Below are 14178 nucleotides of genomic sequence, written 5' to 3'. Positions count from 1 at the left end.
TCAGTAGTTGTGGCTTGCAGGCTCTAGAGCGCAGGCTCAGTAGTTGTGCCGCTCGGGCTTAGTGGCTCCGCGGCATGTGGGATCTTCCTGGACCAGGGCATGAACCCGTAAGGCGGGATCTTTAGTTGTGGCGTGCGGGTTCTTAGTTGCAGCATTTGGGATCTAGTTCCCTGAATAGGGATTGAACCCGGGCCCCCTTCACTGGGAGTGCTGAGCCTTAACCACTGGACCACCAGGGAAGTCCCAAAGGAAGACTCTTGAGATGGGGAGTTCAACATAATCACATATGGGACTTACCGGTGGTCCAGTGGTTAGGACTCAGAGCTTCCAGTGCAGGGGGCATGGGTTCAATCTCTGGTCGGGAAACTAAGATCCCTCAAGCTACGTGTAGTGGCCAAAAAAAACCCCCAACAAAACAGAAAAAACAAACCATAATCACATAAACCCAGCTGAGTGACAGAGATGGCCGCAGGAGGGGGATTTGTCGCTGGTTCTGAGAGTGAGGGGGCTATGTGTAAGACCTGGAGAGAGGCCACAAGACACTAATAGAGGCCCCCTGCTGACAGCCAGCACCCTCACTCTTACAGCTGCAAGAAACTAAATTCTACCAATACCTAAAGAGCAAGGAAACAAGTTCTTCCCCGGAGGCTCCAGAAGGGAACTCAGCCCTACAGACACCTTGATTTTAGCTCAGTGAGATATGTACCGGACTTCTGTCTTACACAACCATAAGATAATAAATTTGTGTTGTTTTATGCTCATTTGTTACAGCAGCAAGACTAAACTAATATACATGTCCATCCCTTAAGCCAGTAAAGGCAAAGGAGACTGAGATAACTATGCCTGGCTTAATCCAGCTGGGGATTTTCCCCTGGGCGTGGGTGACAGGCCATGTTCCCTGAGGGTGCAGGCAACGGTCCATAAAATCAGGAAAGAGTACCACAGCCAGGGTGGGGATCAAGTAAGCTCCAGGACAGACATGCCAGTGGTTTTCAGCCTTCTGTTTTGATTGGTCTAGTCATTAAACATTTTAAGTATCACCCGTGGTTGCAACCAGAGATCCATAAAGGCCCCCAGAAATCACCCCCATTACACCAGGACCCAGGCCTGATTGGGGGAAAAAGATGCAGAGAATGGGCAAGCAGCTTCCCAGGCTCCGGCCAAGCTTCCAGAGCTCAACTCTGGAAAATGCTACTTACCATACTTCGTCAAACCCGAGATGCCTTCATTTGTAAGCTACGTCGTTATTCCAATGAACCAACAAAAGAAAACAGTGCTGCCAGATAAACAACAACATGCCATCGATTGCATGATCAGTGTTAAATGAGTAAGATGTTAAAATGAGAAAAAGGGTGCATCTTAGAATCAACCAAATAGGATGCTACAAATCTGCCACCAACAGTAATAGTTAATTCTTTTTTTTTTTTAAAATGAGACCTCTCTATTTTTATTCATTTTTACAAATTTATTTATTTATTTGTTTATTTTGGCCGCACTGGGTCTTCGTTGAGGCGTGCAGGCTTTCTCTAGTTGCAGGGCACAGGCTCTAGAGCTTGCGGGCTCAATAGTTGTGGCGCATGGGTTTAGTTGTGCTATGTGGGATCTTAGTTCCCTGACCAGGGGTCGAACCCGGGCCCCCTGCATTGGGAGCACGGAGTCTTATCCGCTGGACCACCAGGGAAGTCCCAAGAGTTAACTCTTATGATGCTGCCAGCTCAGTCAAAATTGGCAGGGGTGGTACTTATGAGTTTCTAGGGAAGATGGAGGCCAAGGTGGGAGGGTGAGAGCGTGCCTATGGTGTTCCTTGAAGCCAAGACAAAGGATGCGGGCTTTCCCCTGTAGGCAGTGGGCAGTCACTGAGGGGCTTCTGGCAGGAAGTAGGGGAGTAGGACAGCTCTGGTCACACGGCCCCTAGTTTCTGAAACGGTATTTACAACTCCATCTCAGCAGAGCATGAGAGACCATTCCCCTTTCGCCCAAGAGACTTGGCCTAGAGCAACCTCTAAGCTCACCTTTGACTAGCACTGGTCACCCCTGGCACAAGTGAGGACGCATTCAAAGGATAGCTCTTTTTTAATAAAGAGCTTGGGTGTACCCATCCTGATGTGCATGGTCTGTGTGTCCTCTGAGTTATTAGGTGACGGACAAACCCTCTTTTCCCCCACCCCAGGACTCTGGGGCCTGGAGGGGTAGGAGGGACTGCACCAGAGGCCTGGTCTGGACAAAGGGCAACATTGCAGACGGAGCCCTGAGGGATCACCAGGCATCAGTCTTGCTACATACTCCATCCCTTTACCTGGGGTTGGCCCCGAATCCAGGAAGTTTGGAGATCTTTCTGACTACCGTTATTTTATTTTAACTTTTTATTTCATACTGGAGTGTAGTTGATTAACAGTCCTGTGATAGTCTGAGGTGTACAGCAAAGTGATTCAGTCATACATATGCATGTATCTATTCTTTTTCAAATTCTTTTCCCATTTAGGTTGTTAAGTAATATTGAGCAGAGTTCCCTGTGCTATACCTGACTACCTTTATAATTAGGAAAAAAAAAAATCACAGCGTTACCACCTGAAAGTGCCCCCAAGAAATCACCTCATTCTCTTAATTTTTCTGATTGGGAAAGAGTGCAGCTGGCCTGAGGTCACCCACCTGCAGAGTGGCAGAACCAGGCTGGAATCCAAATCTCCTGCCACCCCCAGGGCACGTCTGGAGAGGCAGGGATGGGGACAGGAGTGCCATCCCCAGGCACACCCTGCTCTGCCTCCTACTGGCCTGGGGCCTTGGGCCTGTTACTTAATATCTCTGGGCTTCTATTTCCTCGTATGCAAGTTGGGGCTACCAGCAGTACCTGTAGCCGAGGTTGTTGTGAGGATTAAGTTTAGAAGTTCGTGAGAGGGCAGAGACAATTGCCTGCCAGCTAGTAATTGCTCCACCCAGAGCGATCGCTGTTGCTGTTATTTTTCTGTGCTATCTCAGGCCGCCTCCATCACTTAACTCCTGCTATCAAACTGGAGGTCTGAACTTTGAGACTTTAGAACTGAGGCATCCGTGGAATTTGCTCCCCTTGCTAATCTGGCAAAGTCAACAAACCCTTTCTGTCCAACCTGACGGGAGCCTCTTGGAGATGTTAGGTCATGGCATGGAAGAGTTTGGTGTGAGGGCCCAGGGAGCTGGGCGGAGGGAGAGTGGGCAGCCCCACTGGGGGAAAGAGGAGGCTTTCCAGGGGCTGGGGGAGACCAGCTGAGGGTGCAGGAGCCAACAAGCGCTGGGTGGGGCACTTGGCATGTGAACTGAGTGTGGAAGGCCAGGAAGGGGGGTGTGATTGGGCCTTCACGCTAGAAAGGAAGGGGACTGGAGTCGATGAAAAGAAGCATTTTCTGTGGCGCTCAGGAAGGGCCTCTCACTGGGGATTTCCTACCCCGGGCCGCAGGCCTTGGCCGCCTTCCCGGGGAAGGTGGCGCTGGTCATGAGGAGTTTGCACACTGCGAGGCTTCCGTCTAGGGACGGAGGGTGTCCACTCCTGTCTCTGGCGCTGCCGGGCTCCCTGGGCCTTGTTCAGCGGGGAACAAAAGGCTCTTTGCTTGAACCACACACTTCAGACGTCTCCATGCAAGACAGGGACACTGAGGTCCAGGCGGAAGTGGAAGAGGGGACTGGAGACGATGAATAGTGGGGAGTAGGGGAGGTCAGGGCCTCGCAGGGCGTGCCTTGCAGGCTGAGCAGAGGGGCTGTTTCCAAGGAACAGGGCTTGGCACAGGGTCTAGCGTGGCCCTAAGACTGCAGGCCAGCCCCAGACCACTGGTCATACCGACGTGGCTGGTCCAAGGAGCTCGATGTGGTCTAAGGCGAAACCTCCTTGGAGAAAAGAATTTCAAAATTAAAAAAAAAAAAAAAGAAAGCACAATCAACTCCCTTTTTCTCTTTTTCCCAACCGCAGTCAAAAAGTACTGTATCTGCTATTGAAAAATCACATCTCAGAAGCAGCACCACTTGCCGACAGCATCTGCCAAGATTTCCGATGAGGCTGATGGAAACTCGTTCCATTTTCATGCTGTATAATGAGTAGACAGAGTCCTCGCACATCTGTTCAGGCGAGATAATGATGATATTATTACTAGAGCCATTGTGCTGTAAAGAGAATCTATTTTTTTCCTCTCTCCTACCCCCTGCCTATATCTAGCCTCACTTTCTTTCCACTCTTCTCTCTTTACTGTCCTGTGTCTCTCTGCTTCTCGTGTTTATTTTCTTGCTCTCTCTCTTCCTCTTCTTTCTTTCTTTCCTCACCTCAGTGCCCCACCCAGCTTGTGGAAACCCAGGGGACAAAGTGAGGAATTCTTCTCCTATGGAGGAGGGGCCGCTGAGAAGGCGCTGGGGCCAGGGGCTGGCTGCCGAGATCAGGGGAGAGGGGTCTTGGGTCCCTCCTCCGAACCCTGGGGCCACCTGCATTGGAGGGCCCTCTCCCAATCCCCAGCAAGAGCCCTTCTGCCCCGTCAGAGAAACCTCTGGGCTTGCCCTGTGCCCAACCTCATCAGCAAAGAATCAAGCGAGACAGCAGTGTGACCAGCTCACTTCTGCCAGAGAGACAACAGATGGAAAGGGCTTAATGTATTTAGCATCCAGGAATATTTTGCATCATAACTGGACACTTTCTGGATGTGTGACTGATTTACAAAGGGATGAAATTTTCACGTTGGAATATAGTAACAAAAAAATCAGAATGTGGGGGTGAGTATCAGGGTCAGGGGGAGCCTTCCTTGTGTTTCTCAAATCATTCATTCATTCGTTTTTGTCCACAGACAGTCTATCAGCACCTATTCTGCAGTAGGGAATGAGCTGGTTGCTAAGGCACACAGATGGAAAGCTATGGTTCCCGTCTCCCAGGGCCTTAAATCTACCCCATGGCTAAATTCTACCCAACCCAGATATATCTTTGTTCTGAACATGCCTCCTGTGTGGAAGCAGGATCCCCTTGGGACCCCTTCACTATGCAATTACCTCGGGCACCAGTATAAAGATGGAGTGGTATGAATTCCCTCACATTGATCCATTAATCCGTCCGTCCATTTGCTCATCTACCTACCCATCCAACCATACACCCTTCCACCCATGCATCCATCCATCCACCCACCCTTCCACCCATGCATCCATCCATCCACCCACCCTTCCACCCATCCATCCATCCATCCACCCACCCTTCCACCCATCCATCCATCCATCCACCCACCCTTCCACCCATCCATTCATGCACCCACCCTTCCACCCATCCATCCATCCATCCACCCACCCTTCCACCCATCCATCCATCCATCCACCCACCCTTCCACCCATCCATCCATCCACCCATCCATCCATCCATCCACCCACACTTCCACTCATCCATCATCCTTCCAAGCATGCAGTAGGAGGTCAATTAACAGCTCAGTGGGGAGCGGGGCACCCCTAAACCATTATTGTGGTTGGGAGCTAGGCAAAGACACACCCAGTAGTTGCATGTAGTGTTCATGATTGACAACTCGCAAGTGAATGGTTCCTGAATCCTGGGCTGTGATGTGAGAAAGAGAGATGGGATGAATTTCAAGGACTGATTACAAAGGTTCACAAGGAGCTGCTTAAATTTAATCAAAACAGTGTCTGCCTTTCTCCCCAGACTGGGCGAGAGCTGCTCGGGGAAGGCAGAGGTTCGTGTAAACTGTCCTTCCACAGAGTTCTTGCTATGGAGCTTTTCCTCGCAGTGATGCCCACTGCATCACAGAGGTGCCATTCTGATAGTTCTTGCTTTCTTCTTAAACAAACTAAAGCTAAGTTCCCCAGAGAGTTTCCATTGAAAGATGCCCCCCAAATTGGAGAACTCGGTGGAAATCAAGATCTGAAATCATTCCTTTGCTCCCTAAATGTTGTATTCCAGTATTTTCCTGGTTGCAGGAATTCTGACTGAAATGTACTCATTTCTTTTCTTTTCTTTGTTTTTGGCCGAGCCGTGCAGCACGTGGGGCCTTAGTTCCCCAACCAGGGATCAAACCCACACCCCCTGCATTGGAAGCACGGAGTCTTAACCACTGCATCGCCAGGGAAGTCCCCAGAAATGTACTCATTTCTAATGTTAATTTGAGTTGTGTCTCTTTTTAAAAATGCCCCCCACTTCCCTTCTGAATGTCAGGTGGCACACTCATTAGTCGTCTGGAATAAGTCTGTCTCCAGCTGAATGAGACTTGGAAAGAGGAAATAGGGGGCAGTGGTTAGAGCCCTGAGAGGTCAGGAGTCCTGGTTCCCATGTCTTACTCCGCCACTGAGTCACTTGCTGCCACTGGACAAGCGACTTGGTTTTTCTGAGTTACCGCCTAACTGCCGAAGGTGAGTGAGTGTGGGAAGCAGGCATTTTGTACTCTGTTACTGTTGTCTAACTGCTTTACATTTTAAACAAAAATAAGAGCTGCCAGTGGCCACAAAGAATGACAGAATTAAAGTAACAAGTTCTGTTTCTTCATCTATAAAATCACTGTTATCATTGTTTGTTTCCAATTTGTGGTTCAAACCCAAGCTTCTGTCACACTGGAGACCTGGCTGTGCTGGAAACGAGCTAGGCTGATTCCAGATGGGTATGAACTTACTGGAAACAAATATGTGCATCTGAGACCCTGTGTATTAGGAGTCGGCTGTATATATGAGAGTTACTAGAATTAACTTTCATGTAGGATGCAGTGTTTATTAAAAGATAAATAGTAAAAATGGGCAAGGTCGAAATTTACATACATATTATTAAAACTCAACAGCAACAACAATTGTTTAGAATTTAGACCAAAAGATTTGGGGAAGTATTTTTACCTCTAACATTGTTTAGAATTGCCATGGTGGTAATTAAAAAACAAAGAATTTTAGTCACTTTTGTCATTTAAAATTTGTTTCTAACTTTGAAATAATTTTGGATTTACGTGAGAGTTGCAAAATTATTATGGAGAGTCCTCATAAACCTTTCACTCAGCTTATGTAACCACGGTACATTTTTCAAAACACAGAAATTAACATTGGTACCATACTGTTAACCAAACTACAGACTTTGTTGGGATTTCAGCCATGTTTTCACTAATGTCCTTTTTCTGTTCCAGGGTTAAATCCAGGATACCACATTGCCTTTAGAGGTTTATCATTGTTTTAAAATTCTTTATAGATCGTGCAACGCCTTCATGCGTGCCCCCAGGGCTGACTGCTTCCACTGCCCTGACCTTAGTATACCACTGATTCCACTAAACCGCTGTGGTATCAGAGGCAAGAATGTTGTGCCTGATATGACATGCTGGACCGTCGGAGCACCAACACTACACTTTGTCAAGCTGCAGCTCCATCAGCGAGACACTTCAACAGTGACTGGTAGGTGTGTGCCATTTGCAAAGCTCATGTGTCTACTGTACGGAAACCAGAAAGCAAGACTCATTTTGGGCAAGAGTGCCATGAGTCCCTTGAGGAAAAGAGGTGAAAATATATAGAGTAAAAAGCCCTGACAGAAATTATGGTGCAGGTGCTCTGGATGCCTGCTCCATACTAGTTCCCCACCTTTTTTCTTGCCAGGACCTAGTCAGGATCTTCAAAGCAGGCTGAAAGTCTCCTCAGCTCCTCTGAGGATGCCTTCCTGGTGAGGTTAATCTAGTCATGTCAGTTCCACTCACCTTGCCAATGACTGGTTTAGGAATGGGCATGTGATGCATTTCTGGCCAATGAGGCATGAGGGGAAAGTCTGGGATTTCTGGGAAAGTTTTCTTCACTCTTCAAAATGCCCCCCTCTTTCTTGTCTGAATTTTGGGTCTTGTTGTATGAAAGATAGAATGCCTGGAGCTGTTGCAGCCCCTTTGTAACCATGAGGGACAAGTCAGACAAAAGCAAACACAGAGTGGCAAAGTGGCAGGACAGTGAGAATGCAGGTTTGGATGAATCACTTACCCCTGGGAATGAACTAATTCAGACTTCTTGTTATATGAGAAAAGACATTTTCCATTTCCTGGGGTTAGTGGTCACTCTTATACCGGCCATGGCAACAGCATCTCTCTTTCAATCATTTATTCACTAAAACAACACTCAGTGAGAACACACCACGTGGGATTATTGTGTTTGGTGCTGATGGAATATGAGAGCGAATGGCTAGATTCCTGCCCTAAAAGGTGACACCATCCGAAGGGTGTGTAAAACTCATAGACAAATCCACTGATTGCAGGAGAACTTGCTGCTACCTGAGAGGTGTGCCCAGGTGCTATGTGACCCCTCCAGCCTAAGTGCCCTGAAGACAGCTTTGTGAAGGAAGAGGTACACGCCCTTTATCTTCAAGGATAGTTACCTTATAGGCAAAGGGACATAGCACAAGGGCCTTGTGAGAGGAACAAAGACACAGAGATTGGAAACTGCAGGGTCTGTTCTGGAAAGAGGGGCTACTCCGATTTAGTTAAGCATTGGTGTTTCAGAATTATCAGCTGCCATGATGGGACAGGTGGGGAGAGACAGATGGTGCTTACTTGATCAGTGCCATGCTCTAGGAAGCCTGAAAGGCTCCAGTTTGGGTGGGCAGAGGGGACCCTGTGCGGATCTCTAGTCTGAGTCCTGTTTCAGCTACCTGCTAATTATGTGGCCCTTTGTCTTTCATGAGTCTCAGAACAGCTATAAGAAGGGGTTGGTAATCACTGTCTTTCCTCCCTCACAGGGTAACTGTAAAGCACAATATAAACATGAAAGGTTATTATCTCCTCCACGTCCAGACCTAACTATAGATTCACCCATCTTAGGTTGTTGCCCCAGCCTCAGAGGAGTGACCCTCATGCCTCCTCCTTGGTTTCATCCATGATCTCCCATATTTCTAGTATTTTAAGTATTTCCCTCTCTCTCTCCTGAGTGTTTTTTCTCTGTCTCCAAATATGCTCTGATCTTAAAAAATAAAGATCCTTCCTTGGATCTTCTGTATCTCCTAAGACACTATCCATTTCCCTTGTTCTCACCAAACTTCTTAAAAGAATAGACTATTTTCTCACCTTTTCTCATCTTCTACCCACTGTTAACTATGCCTCCTCCAATGTCCAATTAAGAGTGGGCCCTCAGAACTCTCCTACAGTGTTGGTGGGAATGTAAATTGATACAGCCACTGTGGAGAACAGTATGGAGGTTCCTTAAAAAACTGGAAATAGAGTTACCATATGATCCAGCAATCCCACCGCTGGGCATATATCTGGAGAAAAACATGGTTGGAAAGGATACATACACCCCAATGTTCATTGCAGTGCTGTTTACAATAGCCAAGACATGGAAGCAGCCTAAATGTCCATCGACAGATGAATGGATAAAGAAGATGTTGTATATATACACAATGGAATATTACTCAGTCATAAAAAAGAATGAAATAATGCCACTTGCGGCAACATGAATGGACCTAGAGATTATCATACTGAGTGAAGTAAGTCAGACAGAGAAAGACAAATATCATATGATATCACTTATATGTGGAACCTAAAAAAATGATACAAAGGAACTTCTTTACAAAACAGAAATAGACTCACAGACATAGAAATAAACTTACAGTTACTGAAGGGGAAAGGGGGAGCAGGGATATATTAGGGATGTGGGATTAACAGATACACGCTACTATATATAAAATAGATAAAAAACAAGGCCCTACTGTATGGGACAGGGAACTGTATTCAATGTCGTGTAATAACCTATGATGGAAAAGAATCTGAAGAAGTATATATGTATATATATATATAACTGAATCACTTTGCTGTATGCCTGAAACATTGTAAATCAACTATACTTCAATTAAAAAAAATTTTTTTAAAAGAGTGGGCCCTCAAAGGCCGTAATGCCAGCACCTAGGGGCTTCATCCTCTTATCCTGCCTGGTTTAACCTGCCCTGGTGAAATGCTTGCGTTATGGCTTCCTCAACCCGCCCCCCTTTCCTTTTCCTTCTCCCCCCTTCTCGGAGTTGGGGGTCCCTCAGATTCTGCTGACCTCGGGCTTTTCCTCACTCAGCACATTCTCCTGGGAACACTTAGTTAACCTCATGGCTTCCACAGTCCCCTTGCAGATGAAGCACAAATACCTTTTTTTTTTTTTTTTCCACAAATACCTTTAATTCTGACTTTCTCTCCCTTAATCCAGTCCAGTGGTTTCCAACTGACCTGTCAAAGCGTCGATTTGAACATCCTGAGACTCCTCAGGCTCAGCTTGTGCAAAGCTGAGGCCAGCTTCTCCTCGCTTATGACTGTTCTTTCTCTGTTGTTCCATATACGTGTTTTTTTTTTTAATTTTATTTATTTATTTATTTATTTATTTATGGCTGTGTTGGGTCTTCATTGCCGCACGTGAGCTTTTTCTAGTTGTGGAGAGCAGGGGCTACCCTTTGTGTGGTGCGCGGGCTTCTCATTGCGGTGGCTTCTCTTGTTGCGGAGCACGGGCTCTAGGCACGAGGGCTTCAGTAGTTGTGGCTTGCGGGCTGTAGAGCGCAGGCTCAGTAGCTGTGGCACACGGGCTTAGTTGCCCCATGGCATGTGGGATCTTCCCAGACCAGGGCTCGAACCCATGTCTCCTGCATTGGCAGGCAGATTCTTAACCGCTGTGCCACCAGGGAAGTCCCCATATATGTTTTTTAATGGTCCCACCATCATTTATGTCATTGTAGCCTAAAGTTTTGACTCCTCCAACTCCTATACATCATATATTAAAGCAATCGCCAAATCCAATTAATTAACCCGTACAATTGTCCCTGAAATAATTCACCTCTCTTTTATTCTTATCGCCACTATTCTTTGAGAAGGGGTTTGTTTTGTTTTGCTTTGTTTTTAACTGGGCTGTTCTAATAGTTTCTCAAACGGTCTTCCTGATACCACTCTTTTTACTTTTTTTTTTTCTGCGGTACGCGGGCCTCTCACTGTTGTGGCCTCTCCCGTTGCGGAGCACAGGCTCCAGACGCGCAGGCTCAGCGGCCATGGCTCACGGGCCCAGCTGCTCCGCGGCATGTGGGATCTTCCCGGACCGGGGCACAAACCAGTGTCCCCTGCATCGGCAGGTGGACTCTCAACCACTGCGCCACCAGGGAAGCCCAAGATACTACTCTTTTTAAATCAAAACAATCTTTCACATTCCTGATGGTTCTCTCTTTAAAGACAGATTTGGTCCTGCTTAAAAAATTCCCATTGTTTGCAGAATAAAGTCACAATTCTTTAAAAATTTTTTTTCAGCTTTATTGAGGTATAATTGACAAATAAAATTGTAAGGTATTTATGATACACTGAAAGTCACAGTTCTTTATCATGGCATTTGAAACCTGTTACAACCTAGCTCCATCTTAAGCCTCCAAAATTCATCTCCCACCCCGCTCCTGCATTCTCTATCAGTAAGATCCTACCAGATAAAGGTCCAGCCCAAATGTCCTCTTCCCATTACCCCAGACGGAATTAAGTTACCTTTTCTTTGCACTGATAGGGTATGTATTTCAAGTTGTTCTTAGAGTCACCATCATCACACTGAATTGTAATGATGTCTCTGTCTCTTCTAATAGATTGTAAGCTCCAGCATACCTCTTGCTGCATAACCAGTGACAACAAGATTCAGTGACTTAAAACAGCAGATATTTATTAGCTCACAGCTGCTGTGTGTCAGGAATTTGGGAGTGGCTACCTGCCTGGCTCTGGCTAGGGGGTCTCTCATGAGGTTGCAGTCGAGAGGTCAGCAGGGCTGTGGTCATCTGAAAGCTTGACCGGGGCTGGAGGATCTGCTTCCAAAATGGCTCATGCAGAAGCCTGGCAAGTTAGCACTGGCTGTTGGCTGGAGGTCCTGGTTCCTGTCCATGTGGACCTCTCCCTAAAGCTGCTTGAGTATCCTCGCAACATGGCAGCCCACTTTCCCCAGAGCAAGTGATCAAGACAAGAGAGAAAGGAGAAAAACAAAATGCCTTTATGACCTAGTCTTGGAAGTCACACACCATAACTTATTCTATTTGTTAAAAGTGAGCCACTAAATCCAGCCCACGCTCAAGGGGAAGAGGGGAATTAATTGCTATCTCTTGAAGGTTGGAATATCAAAGAACTTGAGGACATATTTTAAAACCACCAACAGGGGTTGTCCTATCACAGCATCTGGCACTTAGTAGGTGCTCAGTAGATGTTTCTAATGGAAAGATGTGTCGAAGGGGGGGAGATACTGGAGGCAGTGTAACCATGGGTAATTTGTGTGGGCCCTGTGAAGAGTGGTGGAGGTGAGAGTTGGTGGGAGAGATTCTGAGGTAAGAATTCATGGGACTCCATGACCGATTGCATGAGAGGGGTTGGGAAGAGATCCATTTGGGGTTGAAGGTCTTGAAACTAGGACTTAAGAGGTGGTTGCGATGGATGAAGTAGGCATCTAGGACTTCCTCCTTGGGGTTTCAAGGTAATGAAATATTAAATCATACAGCTAAGAACCCCGTGTCTAGTTGTTCAATTATATTTGGAAGGGTCTGGAGCTGGCAGTCATCAGTATGAGCCCTAAGTCATCCCCTTTATTTCATGTTTCTCATTTATAAATGTGGAGGTTCTAGTACATAACTATGTCCCAGGACTTCCCAACTAAACTCTTAATGTTAAGGGGATAGCAACATCCCACCTTTTTCTTTTTTTTTTAGCATCCCACCTTTGCAAGAAATTCCCACCACCACATCCTCTACAAATGGTCATGTGGAAACACAAGGGGACTATTAGGTTGAACCATCTGAAATGCTGGTGTTCTGGTTTTGACCTATAAAGAAGTCAGTTTCATAGGGTTCAACCTAATAGATATGGCTGCAGTTTGAAGATTTGAACACCTTTTCACAGATGGAAAATTGAGATGTTCCAGAGTTCTGGATCTTTCTATTCCTCACGAGATTAAGGTCCAACTTTAAGAAAGGTCAGTCTTGAAGTTAAATTAGCTTTAGTCCGATATAGGCATTACTTTCTCATTTCCTTATGTCAGATAAAGGAATTAGAGACCAAAGACTAAATACTGGAGCCAAGAAACTTAAGATGGAAAATTTATCTCAGAACTCCAGATAAGTCCAGACTCAATCACATTTCATACACTGTGCCATTTCTAAGAAATTGTATTTACTTAGAAGTGAAATAGCTGTGGACCTAATAAAAAAGGAACTAGGAATTAAATAGTTCTTTTCTCATTTTGTACCTCTGGAAAGTGATTAGTTGACTCCTTCATTACTGGTAGGACTAAATCCAATATTTGCCAATTTAATTTATGAAAAATACCTTTTGTCCTCCATGAGTAGTTTTTTTTTTTTTTTTAATTTTATTTATTTTAGGCTACATTGGATCTTCGTCGCTGTGCACGGGCTTTCTCCAGTTGCGGAGAGTGGGGGCCACTCTTCGTTCGGGCACTCAGGTCCCTCACTGCGGTGCCTTCTCTTGTTGCGGAGCACAGGCTCCAGGCTCCCGGGCTTCAGTAGTCGTGGCTTGGGAGCTCCAGAGTGCAGGCTCAGCAGCCGTGACGCACGGGCCCAGGGCCCAGCTGTTCCGCGGGATCTTCCGGGACCAGGGCTCGAACCTGCGTCCCCTGAATTGGCAGGCGAATTCTCAACCACTGCACCACCAGGGAAGCCCTCCACGAGTACTTTTAAAACTTAATATTAAACAGAAACTTTCAATGAGAAAGTTCTTTTCTTCTTCAGTGTTTATTCTTCCACTTTTTCGGATCAATTAACATCGAAGGTAGACTTTGGGTAAAACGTGTAAAACTAATTTATAGTAGCACAAAGTTCTCAAAAGTTAAGAGAGCACAACTGCACGGATCCATCCATTCCCGCCCATTGGAAAGCAAGCTCCCCGAGGGCAGGGTCTTTGCTGCATATTCCCAGCAATCTGAACCGTGCCTAACCCTCTCTAGCTCTCAGTGAATACTTGGTTAACCGTCCATTCATTATCATCCATGCAGGCCGCTGTGGCCAACGAGGATGCCGGCCAGCACCGAACCTGAGCGGCTCTCAGCCCCCCAAGGCCACGGCCCGCACCTCCGGAAGCACCGAGCTGAGCTGCCCAGCCCGCGGCCAGCCCGCGGCCTCCGCGGCCCTTCCCTTCCCGCAGAGGAAGGAGCGGCCGCCGAGGAGTGGGAAACCCGGGGCCACTTCCTGTCCGGGTAGGGCCGTGCGTCCTTAAGCCCCTCTGCCAGCTCCCGGCCGGGTGA

This window comes from Neophocaena asiaeorientalis, unplaced genomic scaffold (genome assembly GCF_003031525.2).
Source record: "Neophocaena asiaeorientalis asiaeorientalis breed wild unplaced genomic scaffold, Neophocaena_asiaeorientalis_V1.1 scaffold46, whole genome shotgun sequence".
Taxonomy (NCBI): Eukaryota; Metazoa; Chordata; class Mammalia; order Artiodactyla; family Phocoenidae; genus Neophocaena; species Neophocaena asiaeorientalis.
Note: the sequence above shows the minus strand (reverse complement) of the source record.